General features: G+C 35.0%; 1 long non-coding RNA gene across 1 annotated transcript in view; it reads left to right on the top strand.

Moving 5' to 3' along the window:
* The window catches only part of LOC129647673 (uncharacterized), a 199,046-nt gene extending 172,984 nt beyond the window's left edge, over nt 1-26,062 (top strand). The window contains exon 5 of the long non-coding RNA XR_008712423.1: nt 25,703-26,062. This is a non-coding gene — a long non-coding RNA (uncharacterized LOC129647673). The remainder of the gene's footprint in view (nt 1-25,702) is intronic.
* Nucleotides 26,063-27,174: the final 1,112 nt, after the last annotated feature.

Genomic DNA, 27,174 nt, shown 5'->3' with positions numbered 1-27,174 from the left:
CAGAACACAGACACACTCAGATTAATACTTAATCAAATATCTGGTCATCTGTGGCCTAATAAAGTTGGCACATAAGATTAACCATTACAAAATAAATATTCTCATTCTTCTTTTAGAGCTTTCACAAAGGATCTCCTAGCTTGTAAATGCTGAGCAGACATTGACATATCTGTAGTTTCTACACATTAACCTGTACCTGTGCTTATCGAATTAGTTGTTTGATAAATTTTTTCAAACATATCGATGAATAATATTTTTCTCTCCTTAGATTTATTTCATTTTGCTAAGTCTCAACACAGAGGGGCTAATTCAGATAAACTATTAGGACTTCTGAGATATCTATCTCCCTGGCTTTGCAATCCGATAGTCTTTTATCAATATATGTTAGTCTTGATTAGTTGCTAAATTACTTTTATGGACAACTTTTATGAAAAATAAAGAATTTAGATTCCATCAAATATTTAATTTCAGCAAAATTATTATAAATTTTTTCAAAGTTCTGGAACTCTCCATCACAGTTGTACCTTTTTATAATAAAGACATATTTTGTTTATATGTTATAATGTTAGTATCATCTTCACTACCAAAATAAGTGGCTTCAACAAAACATATTTTTTAGTTTCACACAGAGTGTTAGGATGTTACAGTAGCAAAGAATTAGAAAATAAATTGTAATGACCTTAGACCTGTCACAACTTGCAATTGACTCACTCTTCCTACCAGCTATTTAGGAGCTATCAGCAACCGCTTTACCTGTAAACAGAAGGTTGACATAAATCACATGCTATTAAAAGTGTCCATGAATTCCATTTGAATAGGATTGTTGTGTATATTGTATTCAAAACTAATTTATTATAATTATAAATAAAAATAATCTATTGTCCTTGAACACCTACAATAAAATGCATTTTTTGTAGTTAAGCATTAATGTCTCATTAGTTATTATTAAATGTGCCATACATCACACCACTAAGCAAGTGTCAAGTATAATGGAATAGTTGTTTTTCTTCCAAAGTTCTTTTTTTTTTGCCATTATTGTTACTAATAAACATTTTGTTAAAAAAAATGGCTATTACTTTTGTAGGACAGTAGCATTTCAGATAAATTTGTCAAGGTTCCCGAAAATGAAAAAAAGAATGCATAAAATAAAATAGCAATTCCTTTTATGCTGTTCAGATGTGTTGAATAGCTGAGATAAGTAGGAATAGCTAGCAATCATTTCCTAATTCAGATAATAGTTATCTGATTTATCTGTTATAAATAGTTATAGAAATAGTTATCTGTTTCTTTCCTCTAGTCATGCAAGGCTAGCATATTTCTTTTTCTAGTGTAGTCTTAGGCTACATTTGCATTTCCCATCACTCTAAGATTAAATGGAGACCACTGGAATAATAGGTTTTCCTTTTGCAGACATGTGAAAGAGGTAGAGATTTGATCTAGCATCTGAAAAAAATTGACTTCTAAATAGTCAATGTCTTTTAGAATGAGGAAAACTTATTCTGCTATGCAACCAGAAATAACATCTAGGTCACATTACAAGTATTTAATATTCTGACTAAAATTTAATAATATCAAAGACTTCTGAAAGTGACATTCTATCAGTAATAATGGCTTATATTTAAATGTCAGACTCCAAATTAACTATTTTATTATAAAATAGAGAATAAATCTAGCATGCGGGAAAAGATTTAGATCTTATTTCTGGAGCTGATCTGGAATGGAATATCTACAGGGTGATCATATGTCCTATTTTTCTTGGAGCATTTCAGGTTAATTTTGATGTCCAAATGTAAATGGACATGAATTTGAGCAAACTCTGGGAGATAGTGAAGCCTGGCCTGCTACAGTGCATGAGGTCTCAAAGAGTCAGATAGCACTAAACAATAATAGCAATGTAAATGCTAACTGTCCCCTCTCACAAAGTACGGCTTCCCAGGTGGCTCAGTGGTAACAAATCTACCAGCCAATGCAGAAGATACTGGAGACAAGTGTTCAATCCCTGAGACAAGAAGATCCCCTGGAGGAGGAAGTGGCAACCCACTCCAGTGTTCTTGCCTGGTAAATCCCATGGACAGAGAAGCCTGGTGGGCTACAGTTTATGAGGCCACAAAGAGGCAGATATGACTGAGTAACTGAGCATGCGCTCACAAAGTTGTGCTAAGGACACATACCCTCATATCCTATCTCTCCCTCCTCTATGTCTCAAGGAATTTTCAATAATCAACAACCCTGGGAGATGTTCTCTTCAGTGAAAAGTAACCCCATCACAAAGTTTTGGGACATCATGTGTGTTTAATGACCCTCCTAAGTGCTCTTATAGAAAACAGCACTCTTCTGTAACTTATTAACAGATGATTACAGTGACCTGTTCACTGTTCATTCTCTTCTACAATAAAATCTGATCCTGTGATGGCATCAGGAATGCTACTAAATATTGTACTACAAGCATCTGGCACAAAGACTGCCATAGAAGATCTGAATGAAAGTTTTATGAAAATATTATCAGGAATAAATTATATTTGAGATTAAACTTGTAATTGATTTTTTTCTTTGCTTCATTCTTATATGGGTTACCAAGCCTGTTTACTGGCTATTGATTCTCTTCAAGTAAATCTTTGCCTCCTGCTCAAGAAAAGTCAATTGGCTTTGAAATGTTTGTGCTATTTGTTTACTCTGTATTGTTAGATAAGTTGTTGAGGTCTATTTGAAGTAATGACTTTCAAAGCAGGTTTCTAAACATGCATAAATATTTAACCATTCTTCATTTCTTCAAAACATTCACCTAACTTAAATACTCTATACCTTAAAATGGGAAAAATAAAAATGGCTTAGAAATATTCATTCATTACTTCCATGTGCCAAGGATGATTATTACAATGTGCATTTGAAATTAGATTTATTCCTTTTGCATTTAAAAGAAAGCTTTGCTTACTACTATCTGCTGCACAATTATGACCTCTAATAATTTCAGGCAGAAATTTACTCAGTGATATTATATAAACAAACAAAACTTTTCTATGAAAAATGTCTTCAAAACACATTCAAGATTATCATACTTTTAGCTTAATGTTCTTATAAAACATTCAACACAGAATGTTTAGAAACAGAAAATAGCATCTTATTGAATAAAAAAAAATCACATGTATATGGTTTAAAGAGTAAGGTAAAATATTTTTATCTTTGTTGTATTAGCTTGAAACCCTGCAAAATAGCGAGGCTTTTCTGGGACATTACATGGATATCACAATGCTATTAGTTTCCTTTAGGTCTATAAAGCAAGCGCTAACTAATTTTGAAATAAAGCCTTAATACTACATGATTCACTGTCATCTTCTCAAAGTCAGTAAATCTTTTACATGATACTTCATTATATTGTTACACATAGGCACTCAAGCTGTGTGTGTGTGACTGTGTGTGTTTGATGTTTTGCTTCGTTAAAAGGCTCTGGGTTCTCTCAATTTAAGTGACGTTTCTGTTGCAGAAGTGAAACCTGAAGCAGGTAGAAGAAAATTTTGACTACTCTCTTTAGTAAAAATCTGCACTGATGGTTAAAAACCTTGGACTGAGTGTAAGTCACTGACTATTTTTTAAATTATTTCAGTGTGCTTCTTACACTTCAGTATAAGGAGACTCCCCATTAAAAATCTGAATTCTGTTTTCAGAAAATCTATCAACACTAGGCCAATTTTCATATAATGTACCTGGCCAGAGCTGAATATCAGCTGACCCTGCTAACTGGGCCACAGTCTCCCTGGGCCTACTTCAGTCATGCATGTTATGTACATTATGGAATGTGTAGGTGTGTGAGGTTGCTAGCTTTAGCCTTTGCTGAAAGTGCTGTGTTTCAGAAAGAAATGTTTACCTTGCAGGAATAGGCAGACATAGAGAAGGGTAGAATTATTTCCCAAGCCTAGAAAAAAGACAGTGTTTTTTATTTCTGAGCATGGTGGGGGAGGGGAGATTGTGCCACTGTTGATTATGTCTTGGGTGGGGTTATCAGATTTAACAAATAAAAACTCAGGATATTTCGTTAAATTTGAATTTTTTATAAGCAATAAATATTTTAATATAAGATATACTATGTAATATTTTCAATGTAATTAAACTAAAAAAAATGTGCAGTTTGTCTGAAATTCAAACTGAACTTGGTATCCTATATTTTTCCTGATACTCCTAGTCCTAGGAGATTGTTAAGTTCAAAAGGAAAATGACTACATCATGCACCCAAGGAAGATGGACTTTAAGCACTTAGATTTCCTGTGTTGACAAAAGTCCCAGAAAGGATTGAATCACATGTCTTCAAAGAAACACATAAACTTGAGAAATGAAGTTCTTATTAGTAACCATGATAATTTCAGTGAAAAAGAAAGGAACTTTCACATTTTCCAAGTGCTTCTCTAGAAAATAATCCTCTGCACTGTCCGAGATAAAGGTTGGTTTTCCTTTTGCTTGCCCAAAATAGTGTGTTCCCATCAGATTGAAGTTGATGAAAGAAATAAACAAAGGGGAGATTTGTAATATACTTGAAATTAAAAGACACTTACTCCTTGGAAGGAAAGTTATGGCCAACCTAGACAGCATATTAAAAAGCAGAGACATTACTTTGCCAACAAAGGTCCGTCTAGTTAAGGCTATGGTTTTTCCAGTGGTCATGTATGGATGTGAGAGTTGGACTATAAAGAAAGCTGAGTACAGAAGAATTAATGCTTTTGAACTGTGGTGTTGGCGAAGACTCTTGAGAGTCCCTTGGACTGCAAGGAGATCCAACCAGTTCATCCTAAAGGAGATCAGTCCTGGGTGTTCATTGGAAGGACTGATGTTGAAGCTGAAACTCCAATACTTTGGCCACCTGATGTGAAGAGCTGACTCATTGGAAAAGACCTTGATGCTGGGAAAGATTGAGGGCAGGAGGAGAAGGGGACGACAGAGGATGAGATGGTTGGATGGCATCACCAACTTGATGGACATGAGTTTGGGTGGACTCCAGGAGTTGGTGATGGACAGGGAGGCCTGGCATGCTGTGGTTCATGGGGTCACAAAGAGTCGGACATGACTGAGCTACTGAACTGAAATGAATATATATACCAAGAGAGAAATCTGATGCATAGAATCTTATCCAAAGGAAACTTTTCACTGAAATTATCACAACTGCATTACTCTATCAATTCCATATTCTATTTAGTATTGAATTGTGACACTACCTATAGGTTTTATTTCAATATCTCAAACAAGTAAATACTTTACATCATATCCTATCAATGAGTCACACAGGGACACTAACTTTGCCACTTAAAAATCTTATAGCAAACTTATGTGTTTATTCAAAATCAGACCTAACAAACTGGACAAATAAAATATAAAGCAAAGAAAATACATAAATAATGAATGTGTTGAAGTAAAGCAAAGAAATGCTACAAAGTCACACTTAATTATAGCCTAAAGCAAAGACTAGCTAGACTAGCTAGCAATCTTTAATCTTTTGTCAGTCATGGAAAAAGAACATCTAAAGCACCGTTGGGTGAGATGACACTTCTGTGTACACCATGCTTCCTTGGAATCTACATCCTCAGTTAGGTGGAGAGTAGCTCCAAATACAGAATAATACACACTCAGGATACATTTAAATACCCATAGAATGGAATTTCATATACAGGCAAGGTGTTGACATATGTATAGGAAAGATGCATTTAAGGGTTTTTCAAAACCCTTAAGGACATAAATGGCTGATGAATTTCAGCTTTGCTTTGTAGAATAAATATGTTTTTGGATAAACAATGTCTGAATTTTTATGTATTAAGTGGACTATTTTAAACTGAAAATTTAAAAATACATACATATAACAGGAGCACATTGCATGAAAGGGTCTGTAAAGCCAGTGATCAATCTTTTGAAAATATTTAGCCCTGCTGTGTTATATAGTATTTTCTTAATTCTAAGTTGCACCTTTTTTTTTTCCCCTTTAACATTTCTGAAATTCAGTTGGTCTTTTTTGTTGTTGTTGTTGTTTGGTGTATTAAATTTAGGGCTTATTTTAATATCAAGAAGCTGTGATTAAATTGATGGTATATCTTTAGAAATGAATGCATATTGCTATTTAGGAGGTAGGTAGTTTATATTTACCTAAACTAAGTTGGCTTTTAAAAAAAATCACAGAGCTATCAAGCCCTTGGTGAGGTTTATTGATCTTCAGAGTCTTGAACACCTTTTAACAATTTTGTATTACAACAAGTCTGATACAATAAATTTCTGTATCTGAGCAGATTTTATTGTTATTTCCTAAAGGGTGAGTCGCTGCCCCAGACTGGTCTGGGAGCCAGAATCCTAACATGGTATCTGACTGTCAGCTAGAGAACACAAAATCTGAAACCTCCATCAAATCAATATCATGGAAGTAGGAAAATTAAATTCTGATTCCATTCTTTTTTTTCTAACTAATATAGTCAAATTTAGATCCATTTTTTACACATATCTTACCAGGAAATGATTAAGAATAGTCAGCCTAATATGACCTGTAAAACTCTTAAAATTAACTGAAGCTAACATTTTTAAAGATTTGTTAATCTTGCACTATGGCTTTTATTATTCACTACCAGCTGTAAACTTTGAGTTTAGGCACTCTTGAAATTATCCATGATAAGTATTCTGAGAGATGATATTTCTCCTAGGAATATTTCAGGGATAGGTTGTGGTGCCAGAGCACGTCCACATGTTGTGGGGAATATTGTTGCCACAAGTGATGTTGAAATTATAATGAAAGTGAAGATACTCTTCTCTGATGTTCAAATGCTATCTCAGTAACTCTAATAAAAATAGCAAAATGCTAGTCAAAAATAAAATCAAGCACATTTAAAAATTTTTGTTTTTTTTTTTTTTTAAAGGAGAAGAAGGTGGCATTTGGAAATAGTACTGTTAATATAGGCAAGTGAACTGTGGAGATTTAGGGACATGTTATTATGGATGTAAGTAGGAGTTTCCAACCATGGGCTGGCTGTATAAATATGGTGTTAAATGTAGTTTTCTTTGAAACAAAAGAGGGATTGAAGCTAGGCTGGCATCATCATGAGCTAAAGAATTCTGCTTACAGCTTGCACAGAGAGAGTTCACATTGTGTCCCTGTTTAATGAAATCAGTACCCCCTTCTTTGTAAATTAAAGATAAATCCCCACAGTCTACTAATGTTTAAAAAGAAGAGAAAGAACACCCTATCTTTTGAAAATGTAATTAGTCTTGCAGCATGTTTCTTTCAGTGTCTTGTCCCTAGAAACAAGAAATGAAATGGAAATGAAAGGGAAAAGCTGTTATACTCCATTGATCCAATTGGTAACAATTTGAAAGTAAGTTCTTAGCTAATTGAATTGGCCCCCAGCACCAAGTAAATTTACAACTGTGAATTTCCTTTACTAATTTCAAGTCTTTTTAAGTTTTACAGCCCCAAAGAGGTTTTAGAAAGTTAAAAAAGAATAAACATTTTTGAAAGATCATTATTTCACATTGGGATATATTTAAAAGTTCAACTATTAATACAGAGAGGTACTGAAATAAAGATCCAGAGGCTAGTTTTGAAGACCTCAAATTTACACAACTCAGCTTGAAAAATGTGGCTGTAAATGGAAGTTCTATAGCCATTAGACTATTTCTCAGAATAGTATTCCTACATGATACTCATGGGAAAAGATTGCATCATCAGAATAGTTTGGCCACTACTGTACACTTTATACACTTGATAGTAAGGAAACTTGTTCATAATGTTTGTTTTGAACACAGTTTCTGCAAATATGTTTCATTCATATATTGTTGACTATACATACAATATAATTCTAAGCATTAGTACATTTAATCGGTGCCTTCTTGGGGGGTGGGGGGAAAGACAACAGTTTTTCTGGTTTTCCTTCTCCCTCAGTTGCAGATTCTTTTCATTCTCATTAGCTGGGTCATTGTCCTCTTCCTAATCTATAAAAATGGACCACTTCTATTCACCACCTACACTTAAATCTCAGGTGAATTCAAAGAGTTCTATACACTAAATAACATCCATTAAAAATATAAAAACTACATTTGTATAGCCAGTGACAAAAATTCTCCTATAATCAAGACCGGAATGTTTAATAGATATCTAAATATTATTATAGCTAAACTGAAGTATCATCAAGTCTCCAAAATCTGTTTTTCTCACCAAACCTACAGTCTTCCTAACCATAGTTTCTGCCATCACACTGCATGAAAATATTAAGGCTAAAATAAAAAATACAAAAAAGAGCAAAATAAGCAAAAATGGAGATCATTTTTGATTCAGCAAAATTTCTAAAAACCTATATGCAATTGATGAATTCAGAAAATTGATTTCAGCTCTATAGTCAAAACACATCCTACGTCTCATACTTCTAAAGAAGTCCTTTACTATTACTTCATTCAGTCACTGCTTTCCTGAATTACTGCAACTAACTCTTACTGGTCTTTTTGCTTTCACTTTTACCCCAGTGCTATCTATACAGAAGAGACCATGTAGGGCTTTTAAAATATAAATTACATGTTACAATTACACTTTACTAACTCAATTACTTGAAGGCAATGTAGAGTGACCAAAAGTAGACAGAAAATCAGGAGAAGTCAACCCCTGAAAGAAGAAAATATGATGAGTCACATGTATATGGCTTGTTGCCTGAAAGTATTCCCTTTAGCACAGTGTAGTTGGAAATGAAAGCTGCAATGAAGAAAAGGAGATTTGTACCTTTAACTACTTATGTTAGGAAAAAAAAAATGTTTTGAATATAGAAGCTAAGTTACAGTATATTAACAGCACCACCTCCCAGTATCCCGAACTATATATCACTATTTTGGATAAAAATCTGTCACATTTGGTTTATAATTCAAGAGCAGAAAAGCATTTAGAAAGTGCAAAATTAGCACTAGGCCTACTCCTTCTAGTTTAGATAGCTACTGTCCAGATGAAGAGCAAAAAGAAAGGACATCCATGAAAAGAAACCTTGAAAATGTATAAAGCACAGTGTGACCAGTGATTATTCACTTTTGAAGTTAATAATCCAAAATATTTGGTCCTTCTCTGAAGTAATGGATTTAGTTTATTCTGTTTAAAGAGTAAACTGTAAAATATTTGGGGGACATATTCCTCGCAAAGACAAAAATACAGCTTTTTTTGTCTGTGCTTCTAAATATAACCTATTTTCTAAAAATTTAGGTCATGCAAAATGGTTCCTCCACTACATAAATCTTTATGGTTGATTCTATGAGATTAATTGCATCTTTTGTTCTTGGGGAAAAAAAAAAAGACATGCTTTGGTTAAATATTATGAGAAGGTAATTTCTAGCAGTACAAACTGGCTTTTAGTTTTTAAGGGAAGCCATTTATTTTGAAATTCAGAAGCCCTTCAAAGAAAAACAGTACAGCAGAACTAACGATTTCTGGAAATAACACCTTATTTTAAAATTATTCATATGAACCTCTAGACATTTCATGGCTTTGGAGAGGACCATTTCAGGATAATGAGTTATGAAATGGCAAACATTAATCTCTACCTAGATTTGCAGATAGAAAATTTTCCCTTAGGCTTTTGATACTGCTAGACCACTGCTAAGTAGGCAATATTTTAGAATAAGTTTTTTTTAATCTTAGAAAAAAGTCCATAACTTAGTAATTTTAATATAAAAATATGGCATAGGGCCACAAGACCAGAAGGAAAGATCAGGCTGTTTTAAAGTATTCTGTTTTCATATTTGCATTTAAACCCACAGAAGACACAGAAAATCTAGCAAAGCAAAAATAAAATCAGCATCACTACCTAAGTTCTTTGTCTGGTAAGCATTTTTATTAGGCTTAAAAATTAATTGAACTTTAATTTTTATATATAAATATATATGTATATATTCATTTATTGTGAATGCACTGTTTAAAAGTCTCTTTTCAGAAGTAAGAAATTGAGACTGCTCTTTATTTTCTGCCATTACTTAACTTCCATTTGCTGTTCATATGACAAAACCATAAATTCACTGGCCATAAATTTTGTAACTTGATGTCATTAAGCAGATATTGTAGTAGATGGCTGTTTTATAATTAATTATGAGGATGCAAGTTAAAAAGAGTAAAAAATAATAATTCTTTAAACACATTAATTAGACATAATAAGGAAATCTGTGCTCCCTTTGGTCTCCAGACAGTTTTCACTGGTTTATTTATCTATCCATACTGGTTCTCCATCTCCAAAATTTTATGTGCTTCACTCATAAACATGAGCACTGTGCTGAACAACAACAGAAAAGCTAAATTAGCTTAATTAAGCTAAATTAAGCATTCAGTACCACAATTAGTGAAAAATCCTTTTACTAAATCTTTTTAGGAATTAATCATCCCAATGTGGCTGCTAGTACAATAAAGAACTCTTAAAGCATAACACAATTTAAGTATGAAACATTTAGACAAAGGTAAGTTAAATATTTTGTTCAATATCACATTGAAATAGGAGACCAAAAGAGCTTTCGCTTTATCTCTCTCCATTATTATATAGTAGAACACCAATAATAGATATTCAGTAAATTTAAAACAAATCACTCTCCAAAACTTAAAGCACTTAATTTATTAACACTTTCATATATTTCACCTATAAATGAAATGATTAAAAACCGGAAAAGTCAGATGCTGGTCTTTTCACTGACACTACTTATCCTGATTACTTAGAGTCTTCCATCCTTAATATTTTTTTTTCTTTTCTCCTTCTGTTCCTCCTTCTCCTTCCCTTCCCTTCTTTAGGTTCATAGAATTGAATAGCATCAAACATTCTCATCAGACTCTGTTTTTATATTATTGTTTTGTCAGCATTGTCCATCCTATGTCTATTTCCATCCTCCCTTAGGTACACACTAACATATTTGATATTTGCAAATAAGCACACAGAGTGCTTAAGCTTGTGCACTCTGGAGTCAGATAGCCAAGGTTTGAATTCTGGCTTCAACACATAAAAGCCGTGTCAATGACCTTTCATGAACACATAACCTTTTATGTTACTGATATTCGATAGCAGTTTCTTATTCTGCAACATGGGTATGCTGCTGCTGCTGCTGCTGCTAAGTCGCTTCAGTTGTGTCCGACTCTGTGCAACCCCATAGATGGCAACATGGGTATAATAATATGTAATTATAGGTTGTTCTGAGCCTTATTTGCCTGAATGCATGCCTTCGCTTCAGTTGTGTCTGACTCCTTGTCACCCCGTGGACTGGAGCCCACCAGGCTCCACTGTCCATGCGATTCTCCAAGCAAGAATACTGGAGTGCATTGCCATGCCTTACTCTAGGGGATCTTCTTGACGCAGGGATCGAACTAGCATCTCTTATGTCTCCTGCATTGGCTGGTGGGTTCTTTACCACTAACGCCAATTGGGAAGCCCGTAAGTTATTTACAATTCTATGAATAAATAAGCGTGTACATATATGTATGTGTATATATATACATATATATGTGTGTGTATATATATATATATATATATACTATATATATATAGTATATATATGGGCTTCCCTGGTGACTCAGATGGTAAAGAATTTGCCTGCAATGTGGGAGACCTAGGTTTGATACCTGGGTTGGGAAGATCCCCTGGAGGAGGGCATGGCAACCCATTCCAGTATTCTTACCTGGAGAATCCCCAAGGAGAGAGGACCCTGGTGGGTATCAGTCCATGGGGCAAAGAGTAGGACAGGACTGAGCAGCTAAGCACATAATATATACATATACTTAAATGTACATGTATTTGTGTGTGTGTGTTCAGTTGCTCAGTCGTGTCTGACTCTTTGCCAACACTTTGGACTGTAGCCTGCCAGGCTCCTCTGTCCGCTGAATTTTTCAGGCAAGAATACTGGAGTGGGTTGCCATTTCTTCCTCCAGGGAATTGTCCCTACCCAAGAATCAAATCTGCATCTTCTGTGTCTTCTGCATTGCAGGCAGATTCTTTACTGCTGAGCCATTAGGGAGGCCCCAAATACATTTGTACTTGTGGCCAATACTTTAGCTGAAATGCTATATTCTTAAGCATAGGTATATGATTCCTTGAAAGTTATTTTCATAAAACGTTATTTTGTGCATTTTCTCACATTTTTCCTTTTAATACTATATTTTTGAGACCTATCAATGCTACTCTATATAACAGTAGTTCACTGATTGCCTCTGAGTGTTGAATATTAATTACATTTCATCTCACGGAGATCAACAGACACAGTTAAACTAGGCATTGATTCATCCACATTTCCATATTGACTTGTATGAGAATGTATATATACCCAATAGTGTTTCTGCTCAGTCATAAAGCACATCAACACTTCCTTTAAGCAGTCCTACTAGATCAAACTCTGGAATGGCTTATAACAATTTACTCTTCTCCCAGAAACCTATGAGGGTGTTTCCCCACAGTTTCACCAGAATTTTTTATTGTGAGATTTCTTGCCATTCATAAATGTGGTAATTTAAACCTTCATTTAGGATGTATTTGTGTACATGATTTCATGAAAGGATTCATATTTATATTTCTTTTTTTAAATGAGCCCTTTTCTTCACCATAATTTCCCCAATGATTTGTCCTTAACAACTTTATTAAATAGTAAATTGCCATGATATTGTAATTAGATTTTGTTTGGGAAATGCATTGACTTTATATTGAGAAGACTTGACATGCTTAAAAATCATTTAATCCAGAAAGATGTAATTTCTTTGACTTATTCAGACCTATAATATCATTCAATATACATATAAAATGTCTGTATAAATATCTTTTGCATTCTTTGCTAAGTACAATCAGGATTCTTTATGGATTTTGTTCCTAAACAAGGAATATCTTATTTTATTTTTATGAAATCTTAGAAACAAACATATAGAGAATAATAGAATTAACACTCAGCTACTTGTAACTTAGCTTTGTTATTTTAAACAATATATTTACCTAATATATTATTTTAGGCAATAAAATATTAGTTGTGGTACTCTTGGGCTTCTCTCCATCTCTTACCTTTTTTCCTTCTTTCACAGAAGTTAACTACTCTGAATTAAGAATTTGTCACTGTCATGCATGTGTTTATACTTTTACTACATGTTAGTGCTAATTTTAAAATTTTTAAAACAAAGAAAATAATATGCTGTTATCAATAGCAGGAAAACCTTGTGACTGATTACTTTATAAACAGGGCATGTGTTTTGACTTCATGCACATATTAAAACTATGTTTCAAAAACCTGAGGTACACTAATTCTAATGTTTGACATTGTATATTTGAAAGTGAAATAGACAAGGTTTAGATATGTGTGAAGAGGCTTTTATTTTCTTAGATCATGGATTTTCAGAAAACTTGGAAGACGTGCAAATCCATAGGGGAAAAAGTCAAAGCAAAATGCAGTTCAATTTGGTCTTTGATCTTCACCAAATACTTCAATAGATGAGCACTGTAAACCTCCTGTAGCTACTCTGAGGTAACAATTTACTGTAGAGTGCTGACACTGAAAATAAAATATTTAAATATGCTGTTTCCTAATTTTTACTTTATTGTAGCTCATACCTTTGTAAAAGGAGACATATAATTTCTAATTTAAAATTTTCAAGGTATAGCTTATAATATTCTACATGATACAATTTTCTGTACTTTGTTGATATTTTATTTTTCTTCTACTGGATTCCTACCTGTCTTACATTTATATTATCCTTTATATACTCTCACTTTATTTTTCTCTGATTATTGAGAAGTTTTCTTGGTCTTCTAGCTTACTACCTTCAACAGTGCCCATTCTGTTTTAACACAGATACACATATATAATATTTTCATACATATATCAAGAACTTTGAGTGTTCACTTTTTTAACTTTCACATTTACCAAAATGCATTATCTCTTCTTATTCTATAACCACTGTAATTACTATATTAAATTATATTGCATTTCCCCATTAACTCTTTTTTCATGATTTCATTTTGTTAATTAACTTTGATTAGTCTATGGTGTGGATTCTTTTAATTAAAGTATAGTGGAGTTACAATGTTGTGCCAATTTCTGCTGTACAGCAAGGTGATAGTTATACACATATATACATTCTTTTTTATATTCTTTTCCATTATGTCTTATCATAGTATACTGAGCATAGTCCCTTGTGCTATACATTAGGACCTTGTTGCAAAGAGTTGGATATGATTTAGCAAGTAAACAACTACAGCAAATATAGCTTACATCTGCTTACCCCAATCTCCCACTTCATTCCTCTCCCCCTTTGACAACCACATGTCATAGACAGATTCTATGTCTGTGAGTTTTTTGTTTTGAAAATAGGTTCATTTGTGCCATAGTTTAGATTCCACATATAAGTGATATCATATGATGTTTGTCTTTCTCTTTCTGACTTACTTTGCTTAGTATGATAATCTCTATGTTGCTGCACTGGCATTATTACTTTCTTTTTTATGGCTGAGTGGTGGTGTATCTGTGTACCACATCTCCAAACACTCATTGATCAATGGATATTGAAGTTGTTTCCATGCCACACTGGTCAGAATGACCATCATTAAAAAGTCTACAAATGACAAATCCTAGAGAAAAGGGAACCTTCTTACACTGTTGGTAGGGATGTAAGTTGGTACAACCACTGTGCAAAACAGTCTGGAGTTTCCTCAGAAAACTAAAAATATAATTACCGTCAGTTCAGTTCAGTCACTCAGTCATGTCCGACTCTTCGCAACCCCATGAATCGCAGCATGCCAGGCCTCCCTGTCCATCACCAACTTCCAGAGTTCATTCAGACTCACGTCCATTGAGTCAGTCATGCCATCCAGCCATCTCATCCTCTGTCGTCCCCTTCTCCTCCTGCCCCCAATCCCTCCCAGCATCAGAGTCTTCTCAAATGAGTCAACTCTTCACATGAGGTGGCCAAAGTACTTGAGTTTCAGCTTTAGCATTGCTCCTTCCAAAGAAATCCCAGGGCTGATCTCCTTCAGAATGGACTGGTTGGATGTCCTTGCAGTCCAAGGGCTCTCAAGAGTCTTCTCCAACACCACAGTTCAAAAGCATCAATTCTTCAGCGCTCAGCTGTCTTCACAGTCCAACTCTCACATCCATACATGACTACTGGAAAAACCATAGCCTTGACTAGACGGACGTTTGTTGGCAAAGTAATGTCTCTGCTTTTGAATATGCTATCTAGGTTGGTCATAACTTTCCTTCCAAGGAGTAAGCATCTTTTAATTTCATGGCTGCAGTCACCATCGGCAGTGATTTTGGAGCCCCAAAAGATAAAGTCTGACACTGTTTACACTGTTTCCCCATCTATTTGCCATGAAGTGATGGGACTGGATGCCATTATCTTCATACCATATGATCCAGCAATCCCACTACTGGGAATATACCCAGACAAAACTATAATTCAAAAAGATGCATGTACCCCCTATGTTCATAGCAGCATGGCCTGGATTTGGCACAAATATTCGATATTTGTCTATGTATCTTGTAGAGATCATAGATGGACAGTAAATTTTCTCAAGCCAAATAAAAATTCTGCTTCTATTAGTAGAACCAATCTTACTTGTAGTAGCCTTGCTCTGGTCTTTTCAGAGAAAGGTTAAGGTATGTGGCTGTACAAAGTATGACAGAGTTATGGGGTCTGGACTAATGTTCCCTGTCTGGAACATTACCTGTAACCCACTTTGGATGTCTCTTGAGTGCAGTCTTTCTCTATTATAAAGCTTCATTTTATTATACAGCTTCATTTTGGAATCAGTACTGAAACCTGATATTTTCTTTTTTTCCTTCACGTTTTCCTCTGTTCTTTTTATTTTTATGAGATTGCCACAGTCCCTGATCTGCTTTGCATTATTTTCTAATACTAAGGCTAAGTACGGTCTCTGAGCACATCAGTCACATTCTTTAGAAAGCCATGCTTGAGGATTAGTAAGGGCAAAAATTTTTGGATGCCATTCATTTAGTATAGATGGATGCTAGGATAGATCCCTTATATAATTATTCTGAAGGCAGCACTGATGACTACCTCACTCTTCAAGCCACTTTGTTGACATTTTTACAGCTGAAATTTTTGGTGAGAACTACTCTTTCTTTTGGGAGAAGGCAATGGCACCCCACTCCAGTACTCTTAACTGGAAAATCCCATGGATGGAGGAGCCTGGTAGGCTGCAGTCCATGGGGTCGCTAAGAGTTGGACACGACTGAGCGACTTCACTTTCACTTTCCACTTTCATGCTTTGGAGAAGGAAATGGCAACCCACTCCAGTGTTCTTGCCTGGAGAATCCCAGGAATGGGGGAGCCTGGTAGGCTGCAGTCCATGGGGTCGCACAGAGTCGCACACGACTGAAGCGACTTAGCAGCACTCTTTCCTTTGCTGGCCTTTCTCTTTTGTTTTAGACTGATTTTTTTTTTTTCTGGTCCTTCTACAATTTCAATTCTACTTGCTCTCTGTATTAAACATTCCAGAATTCCTGTTTTAATGGATGGTGGGGGAAGTAGATATGGTTTCCATCCAGTATTGTGATTCACATCCCCTAGTACAGGAGCTCCTTACACAGCACTTTTGCCTCTCATCTCTAGGCTCTACTTTAAAAGATAGGCTCTTTCATTTTTGAAAGTTTCAATCATTAGAAATTACCATAACAAGAATAGTGATTCTAGGATACTACTGAAACACTGGGGCAGAGGTCTACTGAAATAACTGTCATTTTATCTTTATGCCTTTTTATTTGGAAGCATAAACTTTGATCCACAAGAGGTACAAATGCTTTGAAAGGTCTAGCCTTTTCTTTATAGATCAGAGGAAAGCACTTCAATTTCAGTGAAGTTGCAATGAAAGGTTAGACTTTTTTCATTATCTTTTAATGTTATATTTAGAAGAGTCCACCTTATGTGAGAAAATGTACAATGAAAATTAAGTGGCATCACAGAATGAAGAATTAAACAATACTGTCTTAAGAGCTCATATACATTTGAAATGAGATGAATATTCAACTTTATAATTTATAGCAATCCATTTTCATGAAACTTTATGTAACTTGGAGGGCAATCCCTGACTTTGCCTTCAATGAGTAATGGCTTTCAGACATTCAATAGTACAATACAGTACAGTAATAGTTCCCTCTCAAAAGAGTAGATACATGTTATTCTGTGTAAATTTACAGTGTTATAGAAGTTAAATTCTCTACATGGTAACTTGCTAAACAGGCAAGCATTTTATGCTAATATCAAACTCTCATAGCCAGTCTAAAGTTAACTGAAAGATCAAGCTAGGGATGGCTAAAAGATCAAGCTAAGTAGGGATAGCTGAAAGATCAACCAACAGATCACTGAAATCTTGATTCCAGTCAGTATCATTGTCTTATCGGTGTTTGTCCATGAGACTGGTAGGATACTTAGGGATTATCTATGAGATAACCATAAGGAGGTGAGGCATAGGCATCTGTAGTTTTCAAGAACTTTCTTGGGTAATTTTTATACACTGTTTCTTCCACCTCCCAATCTGCCCTGTAGACATGTGAGCTATGTCTATTCTCACACTATTTTTTCCTCTCTTTATTAAGAAACAAATTCAGTAAATGTTTTATCAAGACTTTGTTTTATGTAAAAATCAGGACTTATTAACAGGATAAAATTTTACTATTATCCACATTACAATAATTCATAAATATGTGACACGAAAATACACAATGATTCTCATTCCCCCACTGAGTTTGAGGAAAGTTTCATTTCTCAGTAATGCTACTTGAACCTGCTCATTTTGAAGCTTGTGGACGTGAAGTGACTAAACTTTAACTTGAATAATTGCTGCTGGGGTTGGGCATGAGGCGTTATGCTGAAATGTCACACCTTCAGCACTTTTTTCCATCAAAGGCAGAAGAAAAGAACACTTTCAAGAGCACTGCAAAGCCATGGAAACAGCAGCAAAGCCACCTGGCAGCAAGATTTTCTTGTTTATTCTTAGGCTACAGAAATGTACTGAAATAACTATTTTTTTAAGACATTTTCCTTAATGAACATTCTTTGTATATGTAAGTACTCTTAATGAAACTACAAACCCAAAGTCCAAATAATTCATTCTTTGAAAGTATTAATTAAATATCAGAACAAAATTTAAGAACTATATTATAACATTTATAGAGAAGTTAATGAATCAAAATTAAATGTAATAATAATCTTTCAGTATTTTTGCTTGTATGTTTAAGTGTTTAAAAGATCATATTATCATAGTTAATAAAATATCATTGCTGTACTCTTTTGGACCTAATTAAATGATACTTAACTATCCTTGACAGATAGGAGTAGAATCATAGGAGATTTGTTATCTATAGGAGAATTGGTTGCATAGATAACAAAATCCTCACATACTCAAATCCCTATATAAAATGGCATAGTGTTTGCATATAGTCTATGAACGTCTTTCAATGTACTTTTAATGGCCTAATACAATATAAATGTTATATAAGTAGTTGCTAGTGCATGGTGAATTCAAGTTTTGCTTTCTGAAACTTTCTGGAGTGTTTTTTCTCAAATATTTTTGATTGGTGATGGGTTGAACTTGCAGATGTGGAACCCACATGTACAGAGGACTAACTGTACCACCCTACTTTACAAAAGCAATTTAAAGACATTCTACAAATGCTCTTATTTTTCACTGTAATTGCTAGTCAGCTTCTTCCCTTGCCACAAATGAAGACATAAAAATTGGTTTATGCTGTGCTGATCAGTGTCTGAAGTGAGGCAAAATTAGGAAAATTACCAATGATTATCATAGATTGTAGAAGAGGGAAAACTACATTGTTCAGGAAAAATCAATTCCACACATAAAATATTTCAAAAACAGTTTATGTTTCAACTTGAATTTTGTAGGCAAGTTTGACTGACCACACTTTCTATGATTTCACTACAAATATTCTGATGATTATCTATGTACAAATAATTATGTCCTGACATAAGCAAGTTCTTCAATAAAACAACTCAGTAATTTTTGATATCATGTTTTCATTATTATTGATTAGGCACCTGCTTCCTGTCTATTGTAGTTCTATGTATAACATAAAAGCATTTGATTGTCTTCTAATTTTATCATGTTTATCATTTATCATATAGTTGTATTTAACAAAGCTCAATTCATTAATAATTCATGATACTTTTAAATACAATTCATGGGATTAATGAATATATTTTATATTTAAAGTCACTTCATATCTAGATATCTGGATACAAAATTAAACAGTAAAATAAAAAACAATATAAATAACAATATAAACTATAAATTTTAGGTGACAGATAGAGGGTTGTATATGAACAACACAATAAGTTGAGTTCTTTTAATAAAAAAGGCATCCCATTTGTTTACTACAAACATATGATATATGTACGTATACACAAACACACATATCACCTCAAAACTGAATTAAACTCATAATTTATAGCTTTGTAAACATAAAGGATTTAAACTGAGAAATAAAATCACTTTAATTCAAAAAAAATTAGATGAGCAATAATCTGAAATTTCATTAGTTATTACTAAATATTTGCAGTATGAACATTGATATGGTCATAGGTGCACTAAACAATTAAGATAATTCTAAATACACCAGATTGTATTCTCAAAAAAATGCTTTATTAAATCTGAAATGAGTGCTATTTTCTTTAGCTTAAACCAAAATTCAGTTCTGGAATATTTGTTATTGTTCAGTGGCCAAGTTATGTCTGACTCTTCGTAACCCCATGTACTGTATGCAGCATGCCAGGCCTCCCTGTCCCCCACCATCTCCCGGAATTTTCCCAAGCTCATGTCCATTGCATCGGTAATGCCATCCAATTATCTCATCCTCTGTCGCCCTCTTCTCTTTCTACCCTCAATCTTTCCCAGCATCAGGGTCTTTTCCAGTGAGTCAGTTCTTCACATCAAGTGGCCAAAGTACTGGAGCTTCAGCTTCAGCATCAGCCCTTCCAATGAGTATTCAGAGTTGACTTCTTTTAAGATTGACTGGTTTAATCTTGCAGTCCAAGGGACTCTCAAGAGTCTTCTCCAGCACCACAGTTCAAAAGCATTAGTTCTTCGGCATCGCTCTGGCTTCTTTATGCTCCAGCTCTCACAGCTGTGCATGACTACTAGAAAGACCATAACCTTAACTATATTGAACTTTGTCAGCAAAGTGATGTCTTTGCTTTTTAACACACTGTCTAGGTTTCTCATAGCTTTCCTGCCATGAAACAATCGTCTTCTAATTTCATGGCTGCAATCACAATCCACAGTGGTTTTAGAGCCCAAGAAGAGGAAATCTGTCAGTACTTCCACTTTTTCCCCTTCTGTTTGCCATGAAGTGATGAGACCAGATGCCATGATCTTAGTTTTTTTTTTTTAATATTTAGTTTTAAGCCGGATTTTTCACTCTTATCCTTCACCTCATCAAGAGGTTCTCTAGTTCCTCTTTGCTTTCTGCCTTTAGAGTGATATCATCCACATATCTAAGGTTGTTGATATTTCTCCCAGTAATCTTGATTCCAACTTTGAACTCATTCAGCCCAGCATTTCTCATGATGTGCTCTGCATACAAGTTAAATAAACAGATTGACAATAAACAGCCTTGTCTTACTCCTTTCCCCTTCCTGAAACAGTCAGTTGTTCCATACAAGATTCTAACTGCTGCTTCTTGACTGACAGGTTTCTCAGGAGACAGGTAAGATGGTATGGTATTCCCATCTCGTTAAGAGTTTTACACAGTTTATTATGATCCACATAGTCAAAGACTTTAATGTAACCAATGAAACAGAGGTAGATGTTTTTCTGGAATTCCCTTGCTTTCTCTGTAATCCAGAGAATTTGATTTCTGGTTTCACTGCCTTTTCTTAGTCCAGCTTGGACATTTGGAAGTTCTGGGTTTATATAATGCTGAAACCTAGCATGCAGGATTTTGATCATAACTTTACTAACATGGGAGGTGAGTGCAATTGTATGGTGGTTAGAACATTCTTTAGTACTGCTCTTCTTGGGAATTGGAATGAGGATTAACCTTTTCCAGTCCTGTGGCCACTGTTTCGTTTTCCAAATTTGCTGACACATTGAGTGCAGCACTTTGATAGCATCATCTTTTATGATTTTAAATAGCTTTGGTGGAATTCCATAGCCTTACTAGCTTTACTGAGTAAATTTTGGAATGTTTATCAAGGCACAATAGATAAAGTGAGAATCTCCTGAGGCAGCAGACACATTCCATCATGGCTTCTCTTTAATTTCATTAAGGTTAAGATGTTTGAATTCCCCATTGATTACAGAGGTACTTTTTAAAGTATGCTAGATGACCATAAGGAAATCTTAATTGACCCAAATAAATGAAATAGCATTGTTTTAACAATTTCCTTCAGAAACAGCCAACTTAAGAACTTGAGAAGCATATTTGCAATTTCTTGTACTCTCTCAGAAACTTAAATATATAAAATAATGACAAATACCAAATCTTCATTAGCTGATATATGAATTAGTTAGGCGGCAACATACAACAGCAAAAGTAATTTGTATTACTTTTTCTGACATGCCCTCACACCAGCAACAGCCAATGCCACCAAGGCTACCAGCTCTGGACTGCCATCAGGAGAATCCAGTGCTTTAATTTTACCTTTACGTCCTTAGAACTTCCAAGGATTTGAGACTTGTCAGCTGTAGTATCAGTGAAGAATGCTGCCTCTCACCACCACTGGGCACCTGAGTAAACTTTACATTGGAGAATGATTGCTACACTGGGCATAGTATTGACTCACCTGAGGTTACTGCTACTAACTTCAGGCTTTACTGAAGGTAGTCATGGCTACGAAGTGCTATCACTGCTACTAAAACCAGTGGGGATGACATCCAGCGTGAGAGGATTATTCTGACTTCCCTATTACCCAGCAAAAGCCAAAGACTCCAAGAAGACTTTATGAATATATGCATGTGCACTGTAGAATTCATGGGATATGAAAAACAGAACCAGAGAAAAAGCCTGAATAGTCTGCTGAAATTTCAGGTGTGGATCTGAAATTTATAATCTGAAAGGACTAACTTTATACATTATGTATCTGATGCCTACTCTATGCTAATTGCATACATAATTACCTTTCCCACTAGATAGAGGTTACTTGAAGAAGGTTATTAAGTCTTATTCATATTCATACTCCCAGGGCCTCATTATGTTTATGAACACATAATAGATATTCAGTGCTTTTTAAAATTAAGGTATAGTTGATTGGTAATATTTCAGATATACAGCAAAGTGATTCAGATATATGCATAAAACATTGTATATGCCTTTTAGATTTTTTCCATTATAGGTTATCACAAGATATTGAATATAGTTCTCTGTGCTATACAGTAAGTCCTTGCTGTTTATCTATTCTATATATAGTAGTGTGTATATGTTAATACCTAATTCCTAATTTATCTTTTCCCCCTCTTTCCCCTTTGGTAACCACTAGGTTGCTTTCTTGACTTCACTTTCACTTTTCACTTTCATGCATTGGAGAAGGAAATGGCAACCCACTCCAGTGTTCTTGCCTGGAGAATCCCAGGGACGGGGGAGCCTGGTGGGCTGCCATCTATGGGGTCGCACAGAGTCGGACACGACTGAAGCAACTTAGCAGCAGCAGCAGCAGCAGGTTGATTTCTATGTCTGTGAGTCTATTTCTGTTTTGTAAACAAGTTCATTAGTATCATTTTCTAGATTCCACATGTAAATAATATTGTATATTTGTCTTTCTCTGTCTGACTTACTTCAGTTAGCGTGATAATCTCTAGGTCCATCCACATTGCTTCAAATGGCATTTGTCATTTTTATGGCCTAGTAATATTCCATTATATATATATTTATGTACATCTTCTTTATCTATCATCTGTTGATGGACACTTATGTTGCTTCCATGTCTTGGCTATTTTAAATAGTGCTTCTATGAATATTGGGGTGCATGTATCTTTTTGAATTTGAGTTTTCTCTGGTTAAATGGCCAGGATTGGGATTACTTGAATGTATGGCAATTTAAAGAACCTCTGTACTGTTCTCCATAGAGTCTGTACCAATTTACATTCCCACTCACAGTGTAGGAGGGTTCCCTTTCCTCCACACCCTCTCCAGCATTTTGGAGAAGGAAATGGCAACCCATTCCAGTATTCTTGCCTGGAAAATTCCATGGACAGAGTCTGGAAGGCTACACTTGGGTTTGCCAAGAGTCAGACACGACCAACTGAGCACACTCCAGCACCAGAGTGAGGTGATACCTCATTGTAGTTTTGATTTGTATTTCTGTAATAATCTGTGATGTTGAGCATCTTTTCTTGTGCCTACTGGACATCTGCATGTCTTCTTTGGAGAAATGGCTATTTAGGTCCTCTGCTAATTTTTTGACATTTTTTTGTGCTACTGAGCTGTGCAAGCTGTTTGTATATTTGGGAAATGCCCTGTTGGTCATATCATTTTCAAATATTTTCTCCCAGCTCATAGATTGTCTTTTCATTTTGTTTATGGTTTCTTGTCTTTGTTTCCATTACTCTAGAAGATAGATCCAACAAAATATTGCAGTGATTTATGTCAGTCTTCTATGTTTTCTTCTAGAAGTTCTGTAGTATCCAGCTATAGATTTAGGTCTTTAACCCATTTTGAGTTTATTTTTGTATGCAGTATTAGATAATTTTCTAATTTTATTCTTTTATGTGTAGCTATCCAGTTTTCCTAGCACCACTTATTTAAAAGACTTTCTTTTCTCCATTGTCTATTTTTGCCTCCTTTGTTGTAGTTTAATTGATCATAAGTTTGTGTGGGTTTATTTCTGCACTTTCTCTTGTATTCCGTTAATCTATGTATCTGTTTTTGTGCCAGTAGCATACCGAATGCTTCTTTTTTTAAAGAGTAGATTTTCTGTAAGAGCATGGACCCAGAAACGAAATGCTTTCATTAGGTAATTTGATAATGTAAATGAATGAGTCTGTCTGGTGTAATACAAAGTAGGACGGCAAGAACTGGTGTCGCCTTTAGAGAAGGCATGCATGCTTAGTTGCTCAATCGTGTCTGACTCTTTGTGACTCTTTATACTCTAGCTTACCAGGCTCCTCTGTCCATGAGATTTTACAGGTGAGAATACTGGAGTGAGTTGCCCTTTCCTCCTAAGGGGATCTTCTTGACCTAGGGATTGAACTGAAGTCTCTTGTGTCTCCTGCATTGCAGGTGGATTCTTTACTGGCTGAGTCATCAGGGAGAAGCCCTTAAGGAGGGCATGCTATATCTATTATTATATAACAAAATGCCCCAGAACTTAGAGAACCAAACAACAATTATTTTAATAAATGATGGTTCTGAGGGTTGTCAATTTGACTCAGACTCAGCTGGGCAGTTCATCTGCTGGTATGTCCTGGGCTCACATGTATCTTTGTCCCCTGGCTCATAGTTGGAAGCTGATTGTTCCCAGATGAACTCACACATGTGTACGTCTGTTTGCTCTGACAAACACAGGTTTTGTGTCTTCACTAGATGTTAGTCTAATATCAGCTTCTTCACATGGGTTCCGTGAGCAGCCTCATGTTTGCTAATGTCCTATTGTCTAAAGCAAGTAGATGGTAAAACTCTTGATGGAATAAACTTAAAATTTTGTGATCACTTTTTTCATTCTATCATGAAAGGCATTCAAATTTTGAATTTATAAAGAAATTAAAACACTCTAGTCTGAAAAAAAAAAATCCATAAGATTGAACCCTCAGCTTCTGGCTACTTCAAAATGCCATGAAAACTTTGTAAAGATGCTATGAAATGACATCAAGGAGATAGGGCTACAAAAGAAAAATAATTGATTCAGTAATCTTATTTTTAAAAAAAATAATGGTCTTTTATCTTTCACTATTGAAAGTGTCCCATATATCCTGCTATTTCAATTTAAGATTTTTTTCCAGTTTAATTGAAAAATAATTGGTATACATCACTATATAAGTGTAAGGCATACAGCATGATGGTCTGATTTACACATATTGTGAAATGATCAATTTAATATTTAATTTAAATTGATACAATGAATATATTTAATAATTTTTCAAATGGATGTATGGTTAACTTTTCAAATTTTTGGCACATACAATGCAACCTGTATTTCATTCAAGACATCTAGACCCCTGGAGAAAACATCTGTGAATTTCCTGTAGTCCATAAATTCCAGTTTTTGAAACACTACAGTAAATCATTACCATAAATAAAATTATACATGCTTTAAATATAAAATCCCACTGCATAATACGACATTTAATGAATGCTTTCTTTTTGAAAAGGAACCATACCAAAAGGAATTTTTAAGAATAGTTAAAGGATCAAGGGAAAAAATGGCACTAATGTATTTAACTCTCATACATACGTTTGTACCCTGCTTACAAATACATTTGTAATCCCTCTTAGTAACTAAGAGGGGATACAAATTTTATGAATGTTTTATATTGCCTTAATTAGAGTTGAGGACTAACTCTACTAAACAGAAATAGTCCCAGATGTGTACAGCTCTCTAAGAAAGGCTGCCACTGCACTGAAAAATGTTGAGAACCAAGATGCTGATTAAAAAATAAGCTGTATTCTCTTGGTATAGTTATTAACTTTTATGACTCAATATAACTATTTTTCCTTAACAAAGTTTAATATAGACTTTCTCACTCAAGTACAAAGATTTAACAAATGGTATCTCTGTTTTTTCCCTTGTATGTAGGGAGCACTGTACCTCTGCCCTGCTGCTGCTGCTGCTAAGTCGCTTCAGTCGTGTCCGACTCTGTGCGACCTCATAGACGGCAGCCCACCAGGCTCCTCCATCCCTGGGATTCTCCAGGCAAGACAGGATTATTATACATATTGTTTTGTTTACTCCTTGTTAAAGCCAATGCACACTGGGAAATACGTACTATAAGATGTTTCTTTTTGCTTTGGTTTGGGGGGCAAGGGCATTCACAGACCTTTCTGGCTTTAATGTGGGAAAATAATACCTACATCTGCTGCCCAGACATTACTCAGTAGCCTCTGCTATCTAGCTGAGCCAACCTTCCATTTTCAAATATCATTAATCTGAGCTACCAGCATAAATGTATTTATTTTTCAACTAGGGAGGGTTTGCTGAGGTTTTGCTATTGAATGGTTTTAGAACCATTGCATATTGATTACAGACAGCAAATACATATAAGCACAACTTCTCAGAAGATTTACAAAATATCTTTTATTTCCTTTATGTCCTGTTTTATAACAGATATTTGAGGAAGAAATGTATTTATACTTGTAACGAGTCTTTAAAAGATATGCTACATGTTGAATAATGGGCAAACATCAAAATGCCATTTGAGTAAAGTAGGTTGCCCTCTCTAATGTGAGCAGATTTCATTCAATCAGTAAGGACCTGGATAGGAAAAAAAAAAAAAACCACTCACCTCTTGCAAATAAGAGGAAATTTCTATTGCCAGACTGCCTTGAGTTGGGACAACAGTTTTTTCCGGCCTTTGGACTTGAACTGAAACTTCAGCTCTTTTTGAGTCTCAAACCTGCTGAATTTTGGACTAGAACTCTACCACTGGTTCTCCTGATCTCCAGTTTGCCTACTGTAGATCTTGAGACTTGTCAACCTTCATAATTGTATAAGCTAATTCTTTTGAATAAATCCCTTTCATGCGATTATGGAGAATAAGTCCCAAGATTTGCAGTATATATACATAGGAGATATCCTGTCTATATAGGATGGAGATATACATGAAATAGATATATAGATAGATGCACACTTAATCACCCAGTCATGTCTGACTCTTTGTGACCCGATAGACTGTAGCCTGCCAAGCTCCTCTGTTCATGGGGATTCACTAGGCAAGAATACTGGAGTGGGTTGCCATGCACTCCTCCAGGGGATCATCTCAACCCAGGAATCCAACCCAGGTCTTCTGCATTGCGGGCAGATTATTTACCATCTGAGCCACCGGGGAAGCCCAAGAATACTGGAGTGAGTAGCCTATCACTTCTCCAGGGGAATCTTCCCCACCCAGGAGTCGAACCAGTGTCTCCTGCATTGCCACAGATTCTTTACTAACTGAGCTACCAGGGAAGCCCAGATAGATAGGTAGGTCTGCACATATATCTTTCCATCCTCCTGGATCTGTTTCTCTGGAGAACCCTGACTAATAAAGAAGCCAAGAAATTATTTACATA

The sequence above is a fragment of the Bubalus kerabau genome, chromosome 3 (genome assembly GCF_029407905.1).
Source record: "Bubalus kerabau isolate K-KA32 ecotype Philippines breed swamp buffalo chromosome 3, PCC_UOA_SB_1v2, whole genome shotgun sequence".
NCBI classification, from domain to species: domain Eukaryota; kingdom Metazoa; phylum Chordata; class Mammalia; order Artiodactyla; family Bovidae; genus Bubalus; species Bubalus kerabau.
Note: the sequence above shows the minus strand (reverse complement) of the source record. Positions and strands in the feature narration are given on the sequence as shown.